The 20,172-nt window shown below is 43.8% G+C and overlaps 1 long non-coding RNA gene across 1 annotated transcript; it reads left to right on the top strand.

Annotated features, from left to right (window-relative positions):
* The first annotated feature begins 4,923 nt into the window (after window positions 1-4,923).
* LOC308595865 lies at window positions 4,924-19,583 on the top strand. The gene is made up of 3 exons (XR_014012145.1): window positions 4,924-5,038; window positions 12,568-12,688; window positions 18,395-19,583. It is a non-coding gene; the product is annotated as an uncharacterized lncRNA (long non-coding RNA).
* Window positions 19,584-20,172: the final 589 nt, after the last annotated feature.

Here is a 20,172-nt window from a genome sequence, read left to right as displayed (position 1 = left end):
GCCCAAAAATGACGATAATGGAGGTGTGAGCCTCCTTGTAGAGAATGTTCCAGGTTGGGCCACCACAGCTGTAAAAGACCCTTTCTGTAGTAATCTCCCATGACATGTGGAAAGAGCAGGGTGGAAACAGTACAAAAAGTGTACCTGAATAGAAATATTATGCACAACTTCAGGCTGACTGGCATGCCCCAAGATGCCTGCCAATAGCGTCAATAAGGGTTCACAGTCTTTATTTTCCCTCTCCTTACGCTGTTCACCAGCATTTTTGTAGCTGCCCTGGCTCCACACACTGTCCACTTACCCTGGAATCATCTCTCTAGAGTCAAACAGCCTTTGAGTATGCTAGGAGAGGGTAACCTTAATACAGTGGACCTTCTGGATACGAATGTAATTCGTTCCAGGGGTCCATACGTACCCCAAAAAGGCTGCAAGTGGAGGCACTGCTTCTGCGCACACACGTGGCGAAACCCAGAAAAATACACTTCCGGGTTTGTCACGTTTGCAACTTGAAAGTTGCATTACCAGAAGGCAAAGTAACCCGAGGATCCACTGTACAGTGGTGCCTCGCAAGACGAAATTAATTCGTTCCGCAAGTCTCTTCGTCTTGCGAGTTTTTCGTCTTGCGATGCACGGTTTCCCATAGGAATGCATTGAAAAGCAATTAATGCGTTCCTAGGGAAACCGCCTTCAGACCAGGTCCGGGGACAGTCTGTCCCCGGACCTCTTCTGAAGGCTGGGGGGGGGGACAAGGGCTTTTCTTCCCACCCCCAGCATTTTAAAAAACCCCGGGACAGCGGAGGACTTCTCCGCTGTCTGGGCGATCTTAAAATGCTGGCGGGCGGCATTTTAAAATCGCCCCGGGACAGCGGAGGACTTCTCCGCTGTCCGGGGCGATTTAAAAGCCCCTGGGAAGGCAGGCAGGGGGGACAAAGACTTTTGCCCCCCGCCAGCCTTCAGAAGAGGTCCTGGACCTCTTCTGAAGGTGGGCGGGGGGTGAAAGTCTTTGCTCCCCCCGCCTGCCTTCAAAAGCCCTCCGGGACAGCGGAGAAACGCGCTGTGTTTCTCCGCTCTCCCGGGAAGGCAGGCAGGGGGGAACAAAGACTTTCGCCCCCCGCCCGCCTTCAGAAGGTGTTCCCTCCCCGCCGCCTGGCTTCGGAGGAGGTCCGAGGACAGTGGGGAAGACGCGCTGCGCTTCCCCGCTGTCCCGGATATTTCCCTATGGGCTGTCGTCTTGCGAAGCAAGCCCATAGGGAAATTCGTCTTGCGAAGCGCCTCCAAAACGGAAAACCCTTTCGTCTAGCGGGTTTTCCGTCTTGCGAGGCGTTCGTCTTGCGAGGTACCACTGTACTTGGAATATAATGCATGCCATTTATTTATTTATTTATTTATTTATTTAAAATGCATATCAAAATTGGAATGTCAGAATTCAAAATGTCAGTGTTAAAATATTTTAGTTTTGAATTTGGAGCCAATCTTCCGAAACGTACAACATAATAGATGTTTAGGATTGCAGCCCTAGGGGATGAATTGCTTGTTTTGAGCTTATCAATGGTCAGATCTTGACAACGAGACAGCAAAAGAAACACTGCTCTTTCTGCTACTCACATTTCAGATGTGTTTGCTTTCCAGAACCAAATATTTTCAGGAAAAATATTTGCATAGTGCCACAGAATACAAACCCTGTTTTGAATGCATGTTTGTTTTGGTTTTTTTAAGTGATTATATATACCAGTGGAGTGCATTGGCTCAGTGTGTGTGGGGATGCCCAAAAAGGCAAAATGCTGTGGGTCTTTCCTTGGCCCTGAAATGAAGGGCAGTACCAGTAACCCCCCTAAATTGAATCACTGGAGGCACAAAGTCTCACATTGCCCTATCATGCTGCTTCTGTCCTTTTCTATCCCATTTAACAGCTCTATGTTTTTCTGGGTCCATAGGCTTTGCAAGAAGTCAAGCTGTCCAAAGTACTGCTTGTGCAATAACTGAAGAGCTTTGGGTTGTTTTGCTGCTGGTGCTGCTGGTTCTGTTAATGCACAACAACTGACTTCTTAAAAAAACTAAAATGAAAGCTTTATTTAACTTGTTCACATTACTTATTTATTTTAAGAAAGGGCTGCGGGAACCTGTGGTGCCTTTCCCCCGATGTTGTTGAACTACAACTCCCATCACCCCCAGCTAGCAAAGCAAATGGCCAGGAATGATGGGAGTTGTAGTCCCAGCAATATCTGAAGGGCCCTATTAAAAACAAACCCCTGCCGCCCCCCCCCCATAATGGGTTATAAAGGACATTTAACCCCCTTTTCACATAGGCCGAGTTCATGTGCGATCCAATAATAACTGAGGATTTTTGGATACCCTAAATTCACGTGGCCCGAAACTATTAGTCATATGCTTCAGTGGGGCGGGGCTGCCCCACTCATCTGACCTCCGCCCCACTGAGTCACTGCAGCATTTCAGGAAGGAGAGGCAGAGAGAGCACGGTGGCGGCAAGGCTGGCACAATGCAAACACGCCAGTAGAGCCAATCCATTGCCCCGGCAGTGTGTTTGCACCGCTCCAAACTCACTGCCTCTGTGTCCCTCCCTCCCTCCGTCCCAGCATGCTGCAGTGCAGAGGTCAGGTGAGCAAGATAGCCACACCATCCCGTCTACTGCTGACAACATAAAACTGATACCTCGGGACTTAAGTGGTGCCCAGGACCTGTTCTTGAACCAATTGGGAACAGCGACCACAGTGCGATCAGGTTCAACATATCTGTAAATGGACAATTGCCACGAATCAAGCACAGTCACATTGAGTTTCATTAGTGGAAACCCTCAGCAATCCTTTTGTTTGCTTGTTTAGTATCCTAAAAACACAAATACCTATATGAGCAAAGAATGAAGAATATATTGCACATCAATTGTCCTGTCTCCTAAGAGAAATCATGTTTGGTTTTGGTTTTTTAAAAAAGCCTACTCAACGTACAAAAGGATTCTAGTATATAATTTCTACAACAATGTGTACAACCCAAACGTATATCAGATGAAAGAACACATATTGCTGAATATTATCTTGAGATTGCATATTCCAGTTATTTATAAATACATGCTATTTTTCAATAAAGCTACTCAACGGAAACCTCTCCTCCAATATATCTTTTATTGTTTGTGTGACTTTCTGCCAAAATGGTTGTAGCTGAGGATTGGATCAGAAGACATAATAAATCTGTTCCTGAGGCTTGATACATCCAGTATCCTATTAGTAACATGTTTCCAATATCCCCCCAAATCAGTTCTGCTATATCAGGAAATGCAGAGTCTTGGTATCTGCTTAAGAGAAGGGTAAACAATGTGGTTCCCTCCAAATATTTTGGACTCCCAACAGTTCCTGCCAGCATGGCCAATTGTCAGGGCTAATGGGAGTTGTCGTCCATCAGCATCTGGGAGACTCTCATCCAGTCCACTGCTAAGGTAAGACAATGGTCCAGCATCTTCACTGCCACACCTGCAGATGTAAAGGAGAAGTAGAGCATACTCCAAAACTCTGGATAACTTAACTCAGCAGTTTCATGTAGATATTAAACAGCAAAGGGGGTGAAATTGAGCTCTAAGGAACTCTACAGGGAAAGTTCCACAGGGCCAAAGAGCATTCCCTCTGGAAACAACCATCCAAGTAGGACTGGAACCACCTGTCAGGTGTGTGTGCAGGAGCCAGGCCCTGTGACCAATAGGACTTTGCAGGACTGGGGCCTTCCTAAGTTTGTTCTAAGGTGAGGCCGATTGGTAACTCACAGCACCTGGTGGAAAGAGCTGGGAAGGGATATAAGGTCAGCATTTCCCTTTGGCTCTTTGACACAGCAACATGCTTCCTGATCCTTGAACCTTGGCTGCTTGACTCCCTGCTTCTTGATCCTCGGACCCTTGGCTTCTTGACTCCCGGCTCTCTGACCCTCGGACTCTTGGCTTCCTGGCTTCTGGACCCCCGTTCCTGCTCCCACCCCGCCATCTTGCCCCCGGTCCTGATGTCCCCTGCTGGGACTTCAATCACCCGTGAACCGGACCATGAAACCACCACAAAACCATGTCACCCATCCCAACTCAAACAGCTGCTCCAGAAGGATACCGTGGTTGATGTCTTGAACGCCACTGAGGGGTCAAGGTGCATTAACAATTTCCCCTGTCTCTCCAAACAGAGGTCATCACACAGGTTGACCAAAGCGGTTTCTGTGCCAAAACTGACCCTAAACCCCAATTGAAATGGGTCTAGAAAATCAGTTTCTTCCAAGAGCACCTGGATCTGTCTTCAGTCTTTAGCTCCTAGAAACAAAAGTTAACTGTGCCGCTTGACATTACATGTTTGCTCTCATAAAATTTTGATATAGCCAATTCTGTGTGAAATATACTCAGGGTCGAGAGTGGATTTCATGCTCTTTATTCAGCTCATAGTGGTGAGGAGGAAATAAAGGTCCCCTCAAAGTATCTGCTTTATATACATTATTTACACAATGGGCTGCACGTGATTGGCTAATTCCGGAATTCTCCTGTAGGCCAATCAGGTTGTGGATTCACTTCTATCTGGAGCTGGATTGGGTGGCTCCTGCTGACCAGTCATACTGCTGCATTGTTCTAGGACCAATCAGACTGCTGCATTCTGAATCCTATTGTTCTAGGATCAATCAGACTGCTGCATTTTGGATCCTATTGTTCTAGGACCAATCAGACTGCTGCAGGTTGTATCCTATTCAATTCAGTACATAACACTGTGATTCTACTGCTGTTTCATATGGGGCACAGTTTTGAAAGAAAGACAGAATTGCAACAATTTCTCTTCTCATGGTGAGATTCCTCTGGCGGCAGGCGGGGGTTGGGGGGTGGGGAGGTGGGCATAACATCATCCTAAACTGAGAGTTTAAGCAAAGAGCTGAAGACTGGAAACATCATACCTACAAATCTCCAATACACCCACTGCTTAAGGCATCAATTGTTCCCCATTGGACACTTCTGCCAAACAGGCTAAGGGAAGCTGCTGCTATATAAGCATTTAAATCCACCAATGTCAAGGTAATTACTCACATATTTAAAGTTAACTATCTGCCTGTGTACTTTGCAAACCAAGGGATTAACTTTATCTGATGGATGTTGCCTATTCAAACAGTTTCCCCGAGTGGATAGTCATCTTCTGCAATATATTTAAGAGGTCTCAATCTAAAGAGTTGCTTTAGGCACAAATACGTCTTCCGAATTTCCTTTCCTCTGAGCAACAGACATCCATCCATGCTCAGTCCTCGGCTGCTTGTGAAAACCCCCACTCATTTTCAAAGCTTGCCTTTTGCTTGGGATGCACAATCCCAAATTCTCTCTGGAGCATAGCCAGAGGGGAGGAACGGTGTAGTTGTCTAGATTGCAAGAGGTAAGAACAGAGATAGCTCCTTGTATCACCTCGAATCGACTCCCAGTGCCTGGAGTGGTTTCATACGTTCAGCTGTGCCGCTCATTCAGGGCCAGTTGTGACGAGAGTTACCCCTAAAAATATAACACTGGATGCATGGAGGGAAGTGTGATGGAAGCTTCTTCTTCTTTGGTGATCACTCGTAGCCAAGTAAGATTGTCTTCCATTGTTGTTGCTGTTTAGTCGTGTCCGACTCTTTGTGACCCCATGGACCAGAGCACACCAGGCACTCCTGTCTTCCACTGCCTCCCACAGTGTTCATTGTCTTCCATGAACACGGTTTTAACAGTGAGTCCGTAAGTGACTGTGAAGGCCAATTCTGAGTTGATCACGGTGAGGGTTTGCCAAGCATGCCTTCCTCTTAGCACGTTTCTCCTTTTCATCCTGAGTTCGAGTGTCTTCAAAGCCCATGACACATTTGGTAATGGCTATTCTCCAACTGGAGCGCTCGCAGGCCAGCGTTTCCCAGTTGTCTGTGTTTATACAGTGGTACCTCTGGTTGCAAACAGGATCCGTTCCGATGCCCGTTTGCAACATGAAAAGAGCACAACCTGAAGTGCCGTATCTGCACAGGTGTGTGGCGCGATTTGGAGCTTCTGAGCATGCGCAAAGCACGATTTAGCACTTCTGCGCATGTGCGAGCGGTGAAACCCGGAAGTAACCGTTTCCGGTACTTCCGGGTCGCCACGGGAAGTAACCTGAAAGAACGTAACATGAAGCGGACGTAACATGAGGTATGACTGTACTACATTTTTAAAGATATGACTTGAGAGAGTCTTTAAGCCTCTTTTGTTGACCACCGGCATTACGCTTTCCATTTACAAGTTTATAATAGAGTAGTTGCTTTGGAAGAACATAATCAGGCATCCAAACAACACTAGCACCTCTTAGCCTATGTACAGTAGAAGATCGCTGTGTGTTGGAGGCAGGATGCATCTGAATACTGGTGGCCAAGAATCACTGGTGGATAGAGCAGTCTGGCACTCTTTAGCCTGGAGAAGAGGAGGTTAAGGGGTGATATGATAGCCATGTTCAAATATATAAAAGGATGTCACATAGAGGAGGGAGAAAGGTTGTTTTCTGCTGCTCCAGAAGAGCGGACACGGAGCAATGGATCCAAACTACAAGAAAGAAGATTCCACCTAAACGTTAGGAAGAACTTCCTGACAGTAAGAGCTGTTCGGCAGTGGAATTTGCTGCCAAGGAGTGTGGTGGAGTCTCCTTCTTTGGAGGTCTTTAAGCAGAGGCTTGACAACCATATGTCAGGAGTGCTCTGATGGTGTTTCCTGCTTGGCAGGGGGTTGGACTCGATGGCCCTTGTGGTCTCTTCCAACTCTATGATTCTATGATTCTATGACTCTGGGGTCTGCTTGCAGGCTTCCCAATGGCTTCTGGGGATAACAGGGAGAGAGGGGTTCTTTCTTTTACAGCCTGCCTGTGGGCTTCCTGCAGGTATCTGATTGGCCACTGTGAGAAACAGGATGTTGCACTAGATTCGTGTTTCCTAAAGTGGGCAACACTTTAGGGGTGCTGGAATAACCCAGGGGACAGTAGGAGCTTTGGGTGCAATTAGGGGGCATTGAATAAAAATAAGGGAGTGGTGGAAACATATAGAAAGAAATGAAGAGAAGAATATATTGAAAAACCACCAGATGTTATATAGATGGCATCACACACACACACACACCGAAACAAGCAAAAAATTATAAAGGAGGGTCACTGATTTGTTGGAGATATAAAACAGACGTGGGATCATACTACCACATGTGGTTAAGAAACTATTTAGACTTACCTTTAACCCCCCCCCCCCAAGATTTTCTTTCTAGGCATTTTACCATTAGAAATCACAAAAGACGTAAGACCACTGTTCATGTATGCCACCACAGCAGCAAGAATCCTTGTGGCAAGGAAGTGGAAAAACGAAAAAAATACCGACAATTACAGACTGGCAGACACTAATGTTAGAATACTTACAATTAGCAAAACTGAAGAAAGAGTTAGAGAAGTAGTGAATCAGAAAATATTTAGAGAATGGAGAATATTTAAAGAGTATATAAGATCATACTGTACCAACCATACCATATCAGTAGAACTAGAGTGATACCTGTAAATAAAACATATAACAAATACCGTTTTTGGAGTAAATGGGAACAATATTAAAGAATATGAAACTGTGTGACAAAAAGAAGGACAGTATAAACAGTATAATGAGAATGATTGGAAGACTTGTATTGTCAGAAGTATTTTTTATTTAAGTGTCTATTAAAATGTCAATGGGAAGATTATGCTGTTTTATGTATGTAAATTTGTTTCTTTTCTCTCTCTTCTTTTTCTGTATTTTCTTCTTTCTTTTCTTTCTTAATAGTTTTTCTCTCTTTAGCTTTTCTTTTTGTAATATGAGATTGTAAATCCTTTGTACATTTTCTGTACATGTGTGTAATTTAAATTAATAAAGATTATATATATATATATATAGAGAGAGAGAGAGAGAGAGAGAGAGAGAGAGAGACCACCAGGTTGGGTGCCATTTCAGGACAGCAACAACACCTCCCTTGGATCCAGTGGTCGTGATGGAGGCAAGAGGGTTTCCTGGTCCCAGGAAGTGGATTGCAGCCTTCCTGCCTATTTGGCCAATGGCAAGCGTGCTGCGGTGCCAGTCTCACCCACCCCGGGGCAGGTCGAACTGAGCCAGCAAGCTTCGCTGCAGTCCAGCCTGTGGGTATTTAATCTCTTTACTATGTTGTAGAATGCAGGTAGAAATATAGATACATAAAAGAATGCAGATTTGTCGCTGCATACCGTATTGGCCCGAATATAAGCCGCAGCCGCAAATAAGCCGTACCTTTAAAATTCAAGGAGGCGGGAGGAAAAAACCACAATACCCGAATATAAGTCGCTCTCTTAAAATTCCTCAGGCACTCACACCCGTAAATGGCAAATGTAGAAGAAAATCCTACAGGTGCTAGAGTGAAAGTGAAAGCAATGAATGACATTAGAATTAACTGCACAACAGTCTCAAGCTTCCAAATTGGCAAAAAACCATCCCCCCCCCCATTTTACCATATGCGTGTTTCAGCAGCGATATCATAAAAGCCAATTTTTGTAAGGTCGCAAATTTAAGCCGCACTTTAACTTTTCATGATCGGAATTTGGAAAAAAAAAAGTGTGGCTTATATTCAGGCCAATACAGTATTGTTGTTTATTATTGAAGGTAGATTTCCACAGGGAATTCCCCCCCCCCCTGAAAAGGGGGAGCAGGCCAAATAATTTTGGAAACATCTGCACAAGATGAGCCTCTGGCTTGATGCAGCAGATGTAGCTGTTTCCCGCTCAGCCAGTATGTTGTCCTTGCCTGTACGCATCTCCACGGATCGCTGGATTATCTCCTATGTAGCTACTTCACTCTTCTTGTGTTCTTAAAGAATCCTCCCCATGGATCTTACAAAACACACAGGCATTATTTGAAAGCTGTCACCACAGTATGAGACCTACATGGGAGAAGCACCTGGTGCACATAACATGAATGCTTCCTTTTCTCATTATTTTTTTATCCCACTCTAGGTTGAAGGGAGGGAAAGTAATTTAAAGGTGTGTGAGAGTTACCTATATCCTCCCTTTTAATAATGGAGTAGAAAGTTAATGGTGATGATGTGTCTCATTAGCTGCCTATAATGTTAATTACTGATTACTAGCTGGCAATCCGCGATATGATTCACCCGGCGCTATTGTTAAGCAAATCTGCAAATCTGTTTGATTTAGGTAAAACGAGAATATGAGTGGTTTTGCAAAATGAGGAGAAGTAGTGCGGGTGGCGGAAATAGAGGGGAAGGAACAAGAAAAAGGAAAGAAATTGCACTGGCATGATTTGCAGCTGTTCTATTGAAGGAAAATGGAGGTTTACAGCAAGCCACTTGGTGGATACAGTTTCAGAGAGTGAGGATTCTGCAGCGAGATTAGATCAGCTACAAATTGCTAAATCTGATGAGTTAGATAAAAACTTCACCAGAGGCTTTAAAAGAGGCAGAACGTGTTTGCTATTGCCCCATAGCTGGTAAAACATGGGAGGGAATGATTTGGAGTGTCAAGCTACCTGCACTGAATTTGCAGAGTTCTGCACCCCAGTGCCCACCCCGTTGCATGCCAAGAAAAAGAGTGAAGTCTGCAGCTTGTGTAAAATGTGCATACATCAAAACTGATCAAAACACACACATGGTGGGGACTATACAAGGCACAATTTTAACTCACGTGAGCACTGGAATGGCTTCTTGCTTCGCTTTGTATTTATGTGTTTAAGCCTATATTCTTTTTGAGACACTGAATTTATTCTGTGTGAAATTGTTGATGTTCACCGTTTTCTAATTTGCTGACATGCTCTGTATATTTGTATCTCAGTGTTTTGAATGTTTGCTATAAGTTGCTTTGGGAACAGCTCATTGTGGGAAAACGGCATATAAGTAAACTCAATTAATCAATCAGTGGCTTTTCCAACCCTCTCTGCACCCAGCTTTCTGAAGTTGGACCCAATCTTGCCTGCATGCTTTCGAGCTTATCTCCAAAGCATAGGGACTGGTGACTTGTTTTCCTGTATAGTGAAACTGATGTTCTGAAATTAAAGAACCCTCCACCAAGGATTTATGTGAGCACTAAGGATGACTTTGCCAACAAAGGTCCATATAGTTAAAGCTATGGTTTTCCCCGTAGTGATGTATGGAAGTGAGAGCTGGACCATAAAGAAGGTTGATCGCCGAAGAATTGATGCTTTTGAATTCTGGTGCTGGAGGAGACTCTTGAGAGTCCCATGGACTGCAAGAAGATCAAACCTATCCATTCTGAAGGAAATCAGCCCTGAGTGCTCACTGGAAGGACAGATCCTGAAGCTGAGGCTCCAATACTTTGGCCAATACTTTGACTCCCTAGAAAAGGCCCTGATGTTGGGAAAGATGGAGGGCACAAGGAGAAGGGAATGACAGGGGACGAGATGGTTGGACAGTGTTCTCGAAGCTACCAACATGAGTTTGACCAAACTGCAGGAGGCAGTAGAAGACAGGAGTGCCTGGCGTGCTCTGGTCCATGAGGTCACGAAGAGTCAGACATGACTAAACGACTAAACAACAACAAAGGATGAACAGAACCATTTGGTTGCACTCTTAAAAGAAGTGTGGATGGGGAGTGGAGCAATCCTATCCCAAGCTTCAGAGTAGATGCCACCCATCCAGACTGGGCATGTAAAAATGGAAAGCTTTAGCGTGGCTAATTCCTTCTAAGCAGGTCCTTCCATGTGAGGTGCAAAGTTCACACACAGAGACACTGAAGGTCTCAGACATGCAAGAATGTGCCCCAGCAGAGTTGATAGGCAGGTTCAAGTGGAAAGAGCTGATCTTTTAAGCCTCCTGGTGCTGGGGCATTTGATGGTTATGGAGCTCCAACTTTGTTGGCTACATGATGCTGAACTCATTCTGGGGCCAAACAACGCTTTTCTGTCCTGTTTGTGGGCCTCCTTCAGAAATCTACCCCCCTACCATTGGAATAGGGTACTGGACTAGACAGATTTTTGATCAGATCCAGCAAAGCACTTTCTTATGTTCTCGCCCCCTGACAGAGCAGGGCCTTTGCTGAACTTAATCCCATTCCTAATCACAACATGGAGTGCAAAAAAGTGCTCAAGCATTAACGATCCGAGTTAATTGTAGCCTTTGAAAATACAGAGATGGATGAGATTAGATAAGTTCACTTAGAGAGGGTGGATAAACCTACAACGACAGCAAGGAAGAGGAGACGCAGGCTCAAAAGACTCCAGGAGCTGGTGGTGAGTCCCTTACTAGGGTGTGGTCTTGGCAAGTGCACAACACTGCCAACCTGTTTAGACTATTGGAGTGCACTCCATGTGGGGCTGCCCTTGAAAACTGTTGCATGGCTGAACAGAAGGAAAGTCCTGCTAGATCAAGCCCATCTAGTCCAGCATCTTGTTCTCACAGTGGTCAACTGGATGACCACGGGAAGCCACCAAGCAGTGCCCTGAGCCCAACAGCACTCTCCCCATTTGTGAGTCACAGAAACTGGTAGTCAGAGGCACACTGCCTCTGAGAGTGGATGTGCAACTTAGCCAGTTTGGCTTGTTGCGGGTACTGCAAAGTACATTGTGGTTGCAGCTGGTGAATAACGCAGCTTCCAGGGTCTTGAACAGTGGCCATGGAACATGTGCCTTCAAAGATCTTCACTGGCTGTCTATCTGCAACCAGGCAAATTCATGTTTTTGGTCTTGACACGTGAAGTCCTTATTGACTAGGGAACAAGTTCTCTGAGGCAGCGCCTTCTCCCACACTGCCCCATGCCGAAATTGAGATCTGCTGGGATTGTTCCAGTGAGAACAATCACTGGGTGGGCTTCTCAACCGTTGTGCCCCAGTTGGGCGTTTGACTGGCACCAGTGTTGTCTAACTTAAAGTGCTAATGAAGACTTGCCTTTTTTTTATTTATCCAAGCCCTTTAACAATGGGGAACTGTCTTGCACATTAGAAAACAGGCAGCTTTCTGACATATTACTGTGTTTTATTATTTATCGTTAAATGTATTTATTGTTGTGACACCACCTGATATTTTCTGAAGGGCAGGCTATAAGCTGCATAGAAGCCATATTGGCATGAAGAAGAAGAAGAAGAAGAAGAAGAAGAAGAAGAAGAAGAAGAAGAAGAAGAAGAAGAAATAGCCCCTAATGGGAGATCTGAATTGAATGGACCAAACTGAAAACCTCAGCACAATTCTCCCTCCTCCAATTTTCAAATCATTTCAGACATTTTCTAGCATGAAACAGAATCCAGAAAGCCCAGTATGCAGAGCACACTGGAGGAATGATAACGACACCCAACAGGGGAATTCCCCTTATCTCTAAAACGGGGTCCTTCCAATTCATCTTGGCACACATGCAACAATATTATAAGATTGGCTTTGTATTTAATTCACATAAATTTAGAGGGTATGGCCACGAAAGAAAAGAAGGAAGAGATTGACACTACTCCAAATTATGTGAGACAAAAATCTTTAGGCAGCGCCTCTCCTCATTTATCTCTTGTAACTTAGCACGTTGTCAACACTTAATAAATAATGTTGAAAGACATGCTTGTTTTCACAAGTCCCTTTTGCAGTGCCGGCCAGGACTTGGAAGATGGTGGATCCTTTCCAAATGAAAGCAGAATGACGAATGCCAACTCAACTCAACCGTGTTGGATATCATGCAAGGCAGCCAACTTGAGAAACACCATGCAGGTGAGTTTCATAACTCGTAAGGCATCTGAAATAAGGCTTAGCTGTGGCATTTTCCACTGAGCACTATTGTTTGAACTTTGCCGGATAGAAAATGCCAAGAGTATCTCTGAACCCATCTCCACATACTAAACTGCAGGGATCAGGCTATCCCTGCCCAGGAATGGCCACAGCTGGCAAAACAGATAGATTGATAGAATCATAGAATTGTAGAGTTGGAAGGGACCTCAGGGGTCATCTAGTCCAACCCTCTGCAAGGCAGGAAAGTCAGCTAAAACATCCATGACAGACGGCCATCCAACCTCTGCTTATTTTATTTTTTTATTAAAATAAATTATTAGTTTTTTCACATCATTTTCAAATAATTAAACATACTTTTAGATCTTATACAATTATTTTTGGACTTCCATCAATCACATCTGAAAATTTTCCAATCTAATCACTTAGTATACATTCCTTACTTTCATTATAACCTTTAAATCTCATAACTAATCTCTCTTCTTTCTCTGTTTTGCAATATTTCACATATTTCTCCTTACAAAACTTATCGTAGTCCTACTAGCGTAATTTGTTGATTACAGTTGCTCTTCAAATAGTTCATATATTTCTTCCAATCTTCTGTAAATCTCTGGTCCCGCTGGTTTCGAATCCTTCCAGTCATTTTGTCTAATTCTGCATAGTCCATTAATTTTATCTGCCATTCTTCTTTCGTCGGGATTTCTTCTTGCTTCCATTTCTGGGCTAACAATACTCTTGCTGCTGTTGTTGCATATAGAAACAATTTAACGGGGTGAAGATTTGACGTTTTCTCCCCCCCCCCCAAACAGTTTTTGATCTGGGCTTCCGCTGAAATGAGGCTGTATTTTAAGTTGTATTTTAATCAATTGTATTTATACTTGATGTTAGCCACCCTGAGCCCGGTCTTGGCCAGGGAGGTCAGGGTATAAATAAAATTAAACAAACAAACAAATACAATAAGCAATTGGTTTGAGTCCTACTATCCAGAGCAAGTGAAAACAGGCTTTCTCCCTCTTCCATGTGACAGCCCTTGAGATATTAGAAGATGGCTATCGTATCTCCTCTCCCTCTCCTCGTTTCCAGGCTAAACATACCCAGCTCCTTCAACCATTCATCATAAAGGTTGCTTTCCAAACTTGTGATCATCTCTGTTGCCCTTCTTTGCACACATTCCAGCTTGTCAACCAGATGAAGCTAGTTAAAGGCATTTGTGGCCATGGAGGACTTTTGTGCCTTCTCGGGAGTGGGGCCCGTCCTGTGGAACGCCCTCCCACCAGATGTAAAAGAAATAAACAACTACCTGACTTTTAGAAGATATCTGAAGGCAGCCCTGTTTAGGGAAGTTTTAAATGTTTGATGTTTTATTGTGTTTTAACTATCCTGTTGGAAGCCACACAGAGTGGCTGGGGAGGTCCATCCAGATGGGAGGGTATAAGTAATAAATTATTATTATTATTATTATTATTATTATTATTATTATTATTATTATTAATAAAATTCCTTCCAGTAGCACCTTAAAGACCAACTAAGTTAGTTTTTGGTATGAGCTTTCGTGTGCATGCACACTTCTTCAGATAGAAGTGTGCATGCACACGAAAGCTCATACCAAGAACTAACTTAGTTGGTCTTTAAGGTGCTACTGGAAGGAATTTTTTTATTTTGACTATGGCAGACCAACACGGCTACCTATCTGTAACTGGAACCATTATTATTATTATTATTATTATTATTATTATTATTATTAATGATGATGTATCCTCCTTCAGAGGTACAGAACAGGTAACCTGCCTATTTCCTAAGCATGGAAACCATCTACTCAATGAGCCTTCATCTTTCCAGGATTCAAGAAGTTTATTGGGCCTCATCCCATCCACCACGAGATTCAGACACTGGTCCAGAGCTTTCACAGCCTCTCCTGATTCAGATGTTGTGGAGAAAGAGAGCTTCTCTTTTTCTCGAGTATATGCATTTTTGAAAACACAACATGAATGGAGAACTGCCTTGCAAAATTCAAACAGTATGGATTGGGTAGGCTTGCCTTCAAATGAGAACTAGATTTAAATCCTTCCCCCATCCATACTCACCAAGAGGGTGTTGCCTGTAATTGAGATGCTTTATAAATGAAAATTAAGAACAATTTAAGTTGCCTCATCTCAACTGTAAAGGGCTCCTCCTCTGTTCCATTGTGAGAAAGACAGCAGAACCTGCAGGCATTTAATAACGCACTCTAAAGAAAAATAATAATAATCTAAGAAAATACAGTAGCACTTGACATTTCGAAAGCAGAGTACAAAGATTAACTAATTAATCCTCACAATATCTATTTGAGGTAGACAATTAAGTACTAGAGATGGAGAAAATGAGATAAAAGGGAAAGCTACAGGCAAATGTTCAGAAGCGGTCTCTCATTTGGGGTGGCTGAGTTGGTGGCTGAATGATGTAGATGGAACAAACGCTTAATTTGGCAAAAAGGAACAAAAAGAGGGGGGAAATATTCTCAGGGAAAACTGAATTTTGGCTCTGAGTGACTTGAGGGAATCTCAGCTTAAGAACATTGCTGCCTTGAAACAACCTGAGGGAAGGGTGGGCAAAAAGTAGCTGTGCATCTCCTGGAAGATCTCTGCATGATTTGCAGCAGAACGCCAAGAAATTTCTGACTGCTGATTAACAACAGCAAGAAAATAACTTTCCCGCTGCCCTAAACTATCCTGCTGAAATGAAGGGAGGAAGAAAACTTAGGCTAACCAGGAGTGGATATTTGCATACAAATGCTGTGAACTTGGTTCACTTCTGGTACTTGAAATTCCTGGGCTCAGGAAGCTTCAATTCAAGTGTGCCTCTTTTGCACCAGGCTGTGGCTGTTGGATTTCAGGGGCCTAGTATTTTTTTAAACAGCCAAAGTAGATCTGAAGTCTGTCCCCCATTGCCCTGGTTTTAGGAATTCACAGCAAGCTTCCTGCCCGACCTGCTGGCTTGTGTGTCTTGTGTGTCCAGCGAGTGTTTATACTGAGTGATACAGTGCGTGTCACTCAGTCACTCAGTATAAACACTCGCTGAACACAAAATAGAGCGTGTCGGACCCGGGTGGCGCTGTGGGTTAAACCACAGAGCCTAGGACTTGCCAATCAGAAGGTCGGTGGTTCGAATCCCCACGATGGGGTGAGCTCCCATTGCTCGGTCCCTGCTCCTGCCAACCTAGCAGTTCAAAAGCATGTCAAAGTGCAAGTAGATAAATAGGTACTGCTCTGGCAGGAAGGTAAACAGTGTTTCCATGAGCTGCTCTGGTTCACCAGAAGCGGCTTAGTCATGCTGGCCACATGACCCAGAAGCTGTACGCCAGCTCCCTTGGCCAATAAAGCGAGATGAGCGCCGCAACCCCAGAGTCGGCCATGGCTGGACCTAATGGTCAGGGGTCCTTTACCTTTATATTTTTTTTAAAAAAATGATATTTATTGAAAAAAGATTTTTTTATATAAAATTACAAAGAAAAAAAAACAAAAACAGAAAAAGAAAAAGAAAAACCATCATTTTCAAATTCTCCACTTTCATTACCTTCTTTCCATGACCTCCTCCTCCTCCCATCTCTTGTATCTTGATTAATAATTGTCACAGCAAATCCTTTCCATGATTCATAATATTCTGTCATTACATTACCTTACTCTATTTTCATCTTATCTTATAAAAAACCTTAAAACTTAAGACTTAAATCTTATTTTTACCAGCTTCTCATAACCATTACCTTTTTACCTAATTCTTTAAACATTTTTACAAGAGCCAAGTAATTTCATTTCAACATTTTTCCATCGTTCATAAAACATTTCTAATGATAAAAAAGAGAATAAAAACAATCCAATCTTCTTCCAGCGTCCCCTCCCCCCGGTCCCGGGATTGTCAGTCCTTTTTATCCCATTAGTCTGGCACATTAACCTGGTGATCTTATATCCGAGGCCTTCAAATCTCTTCCATGTCCCTTCCGCAGCTCTTCTTCATATTTTCCTTTCACTTGTGGGAACTCCAGCCCGGCAGTGTTTTTGACCCTTTTCAACAAATCAGCCCCTTTCCCATAGTCCAGACCAGACCCCATGTGGTATTTTAAATTCAAATTCCCTCCAAAATTGGAAGTCCCAACAGCTCCAAACCTCTGACGGCCCATTTCCAGACTCGGAAAGTCCAAACATCCCTGCATAGGGGGGTCAGTCCAGCCCCCCATTTCCAAATCCGCCTGTGATTTCTAAAAGGGTCCCCACTTCGCCGCAGCGGAAAAGACCCGTTTCGCGCGGAGCTGGTCCTTCCGGTTCAGAGGGAGTCCGCCATTGCCGATGGCACCACCCCGGAAGTCCGGTCCTTTACCTTTATAGTGTATGTCTGGATGAGCCCTTAGAATTGCCACCAAATTTTGCCTGAGGAAAACGTCTCAGGTTTGGAGAGAAGCTCAAAGCATTTCAATATGGCTAGCAAAATGGGAGTGGGCATTATCTGCTCCTTATTGCTTCACATTTTGTTCACACCAGGACTGAGGTGGTGCAGAGCAAAGTGATTTCCATTGTTATGTACTAAGCTTGGATCCTAGAACAATAGGCAGGTAGGGTCCTAAGAATGCAACAACCTCATTGGCCTGCAGGAGCAGCCCAATCAGGCTCCAGGGGGGAAGCAGAATCAGCCAATCAGACGGGAGACATTGTGTAAATAACATATATAAAGCCTGAGGTTTTGGGGGAAATTCATTCACTGTTTTACGAGCTGCAATAAAGAGCATGAAATCACTATGCAACTGCGAGTATATTTCATCCATCTTGGTGCACTCCCTCAGTAAGCTTGCCAGGCGTGGGCAGAGACATTCCACTATCAGCTGCTATGTGGCAACTGAGGGAGAAAGAGAAGTCCCAGCCTGACCTTTGGGTGCTGGGTGGTGATGGAGGAGGGAGGAAAGAAGTCCAGTTTCAAGGCTGAGGCAACCCATGACATAGTGGGGTCCACTGAGTCCACTTTTCAATGACGTACATTGATCTTCCCTAGTATTAATATAGAGCCCTAAAGGAGCTTTTGCTGTACATTGACAAATCCTGGAGCCAGCCGTTTCTCCTCTCCACGATGCCCTGGAAATTTAACATCCATTCTGGGAAAACTGGTGCAAAACATCATTAAAGATAGACTTGCTAGATAGAAAGATTTGGTCTCCTTTTTTCTCTTTGACTGAAGAAGGACAGGGTTTTTTAATGTCCTCATCATAGCAGAGGTGTTTTTGGAGGGGATATATTAACTGAAAATTAATCAGATCAGTACTGGGTATTGGTACTATTTAGGGTACTTGGCGAGCCAAAATGACAGTGATGAGGGATTGAGGATTGGAGTGATCAATCTGTGATAGTCTAGCAGTGGACAAAGCTGTACTGTAACATTTGAATAAATGTATTTTAATAATAATAAATGTTAATAATAAATAAATAAATAAAGACTTTCTAAGCCTATAGAGGACAAATCTTGCTCAAGAAGAGCCAGCTAATGAGTTTTCCACAACCAGAGGGATTAGATGGTTTTTTCCCCCAACCTGGTTCCCTCCCCCCAGAAGTTGTAGACTATACTCAGGGCTGGTGCTATCATTAGGTTGGTGCTATCATCTAGGGCACTGGTTCCTTTTTGTTATATCTTATAAATTTCTGATAAGAGTTTACTTCCATATTTTGAATGCAGGTTCTCAAACTTATAAGAGCTTACTTAAGCTCTGGAGATGCTGGACCTTGAATCTGGAGATCTGAACTTTGGACGTTCTGCTTACATGGCAAGTTCCTTGCCACTGAGCTCCATCCGCTCAAAGTTCTGCTGCATCTCTCTTTTTTGGTGTGATTGAATTATTCCGCCACTTCTGCTGCAAAGAGGATGCCGCTTGTGTGTCTCTACACAAGTCTCCATCGCTGTGCTTCACTCCTTCCAGTCAGAAGGTTCAAAACAGTGACTCACGAGGAAAGGACCATAGGGTGTTGGTTGTCATAAAGTTTTTGATCCACCCTGAGCCCTCAGGGAATAGGACACGTAGTAAATAAAGCAAAGCAAAGCAAAAGCCAACCAAAATCTATTTTAGGGATGCATCTTGGTTCCCATTTCAATGCAAATCTATCGACTGTACAATTCCCAAAAGGAAATTGAAATGCAGCCATCCTTCCAAGCCCACACTTGTCTGAACCTTGCAGGGCAGTTCTCCAACCCCAAAATATGTACAGTGTTACCTCTGGTTACGCACTTAATTCGTTCTGGAGGTCCGTTCTTAACCTGAAACTGTTCTTAACCTGAAGCACCACTTTAGCAAATGGAGCCTCCCGCTGCTGCCGCGCTGCCAGAGCACGATTTCTGTTCTCATCCTGAAGCAAAGTTCTTAACCCGAGGTACTATTTCTGGGTTAGCGGAGTCTGTAACCTGAAGCGTATGTAACCTGAAGCGTATGTAACCTGAAGCGTATGTAACCCGAGGTACCACTGTAAAAAGATGCATGGGCTGGAGGGACAGTGCGAGTAAAAATGCACAGAGATTTCAACATCCAAAAATGCATTTATTTGGGGGGCATTTATTATTATTACTATTACTGAGTCATTTTTTCATTTTTTCAGACTGTGAAATCAAACACAAACACTAAAGCAAATATAAAAAACAAGAATGAAACAACATAAAATATGTCTATCAGGCAAAATTGTGTAATAATGTGTGCATATCAATATCAGTATGTCTATCTGTCTGACAGTCTCTCTATCTATTCATCCACAAGCTAAAATGATGACTGCTTTTGGAGAGGGCTTATTCGAACAAAAGAAAACATGAACACTGATGCAGAAATATGCTAAACTGAAATTATGCCTGCAAAATGAGAAACTTAAACTCTGATGGGAGCCTCTACCCACTAACTCAAACAGAGCATGCCAATTTAGTATAGGGGCCACCCCCACCCCATACAACTTCCATGAGGACCCCTGAAATAGCAGCGAGGCCCATGACTGGAAGAAAGAAAGCAACAGGCTTCTCCCAGCCAGAGTCCTTGGACTTTTAGAGGGCAGGTTGCAGAGGCAGAAAATGCAAACATGACTAAAGAGCTGGGAATTCCAAGTTGACCATCCACAATGGGCTGCCTGCTATTGGGTCAGGAGGAGGCCATTCCTGGTGGAAGGATCTCAATGGCTGGCGGGCCACATCTACCTGGTTTGGTGGACCGCTTGTGTAGATCTGAACCCCTTTTTCCCTCCAAACTTGAGTTTCTAGTGTTGCTACACCTTTTATTTTTTTGCAGAACCCGCCGCAAATGCCTCATGCTATTTCCAAATCTTAGTCATCCGTCACTGGGTGTGGGCATTTCCCAGTGAGTTCTGGAGAAGTTAGGAGGAGTGTTGGGGGGAGAGGAAAACGGGGGGGGGGAGGGGGAAGATGAGAAGCATACATAAAAGGATTGTTCTTACTAAAACAATGAGGGTTTTGAGCCTAAATTG

Source organism: Podarcis bocagei (genome assembly GCF_964188305.1).
Source record: "Podarcis bocagei genome assembly, chromosome: 10".
In the NCBI taxonomy this organism is placed as follows: Eukaryota; Metazoa; Chordata; class Lepidosauria; order Squamata; family Lacertidae; genus Podarcis; species Podarcis bocagei.
This window is presented reverse-complemented; position numbering and strand designations above follow the sequence as displayed.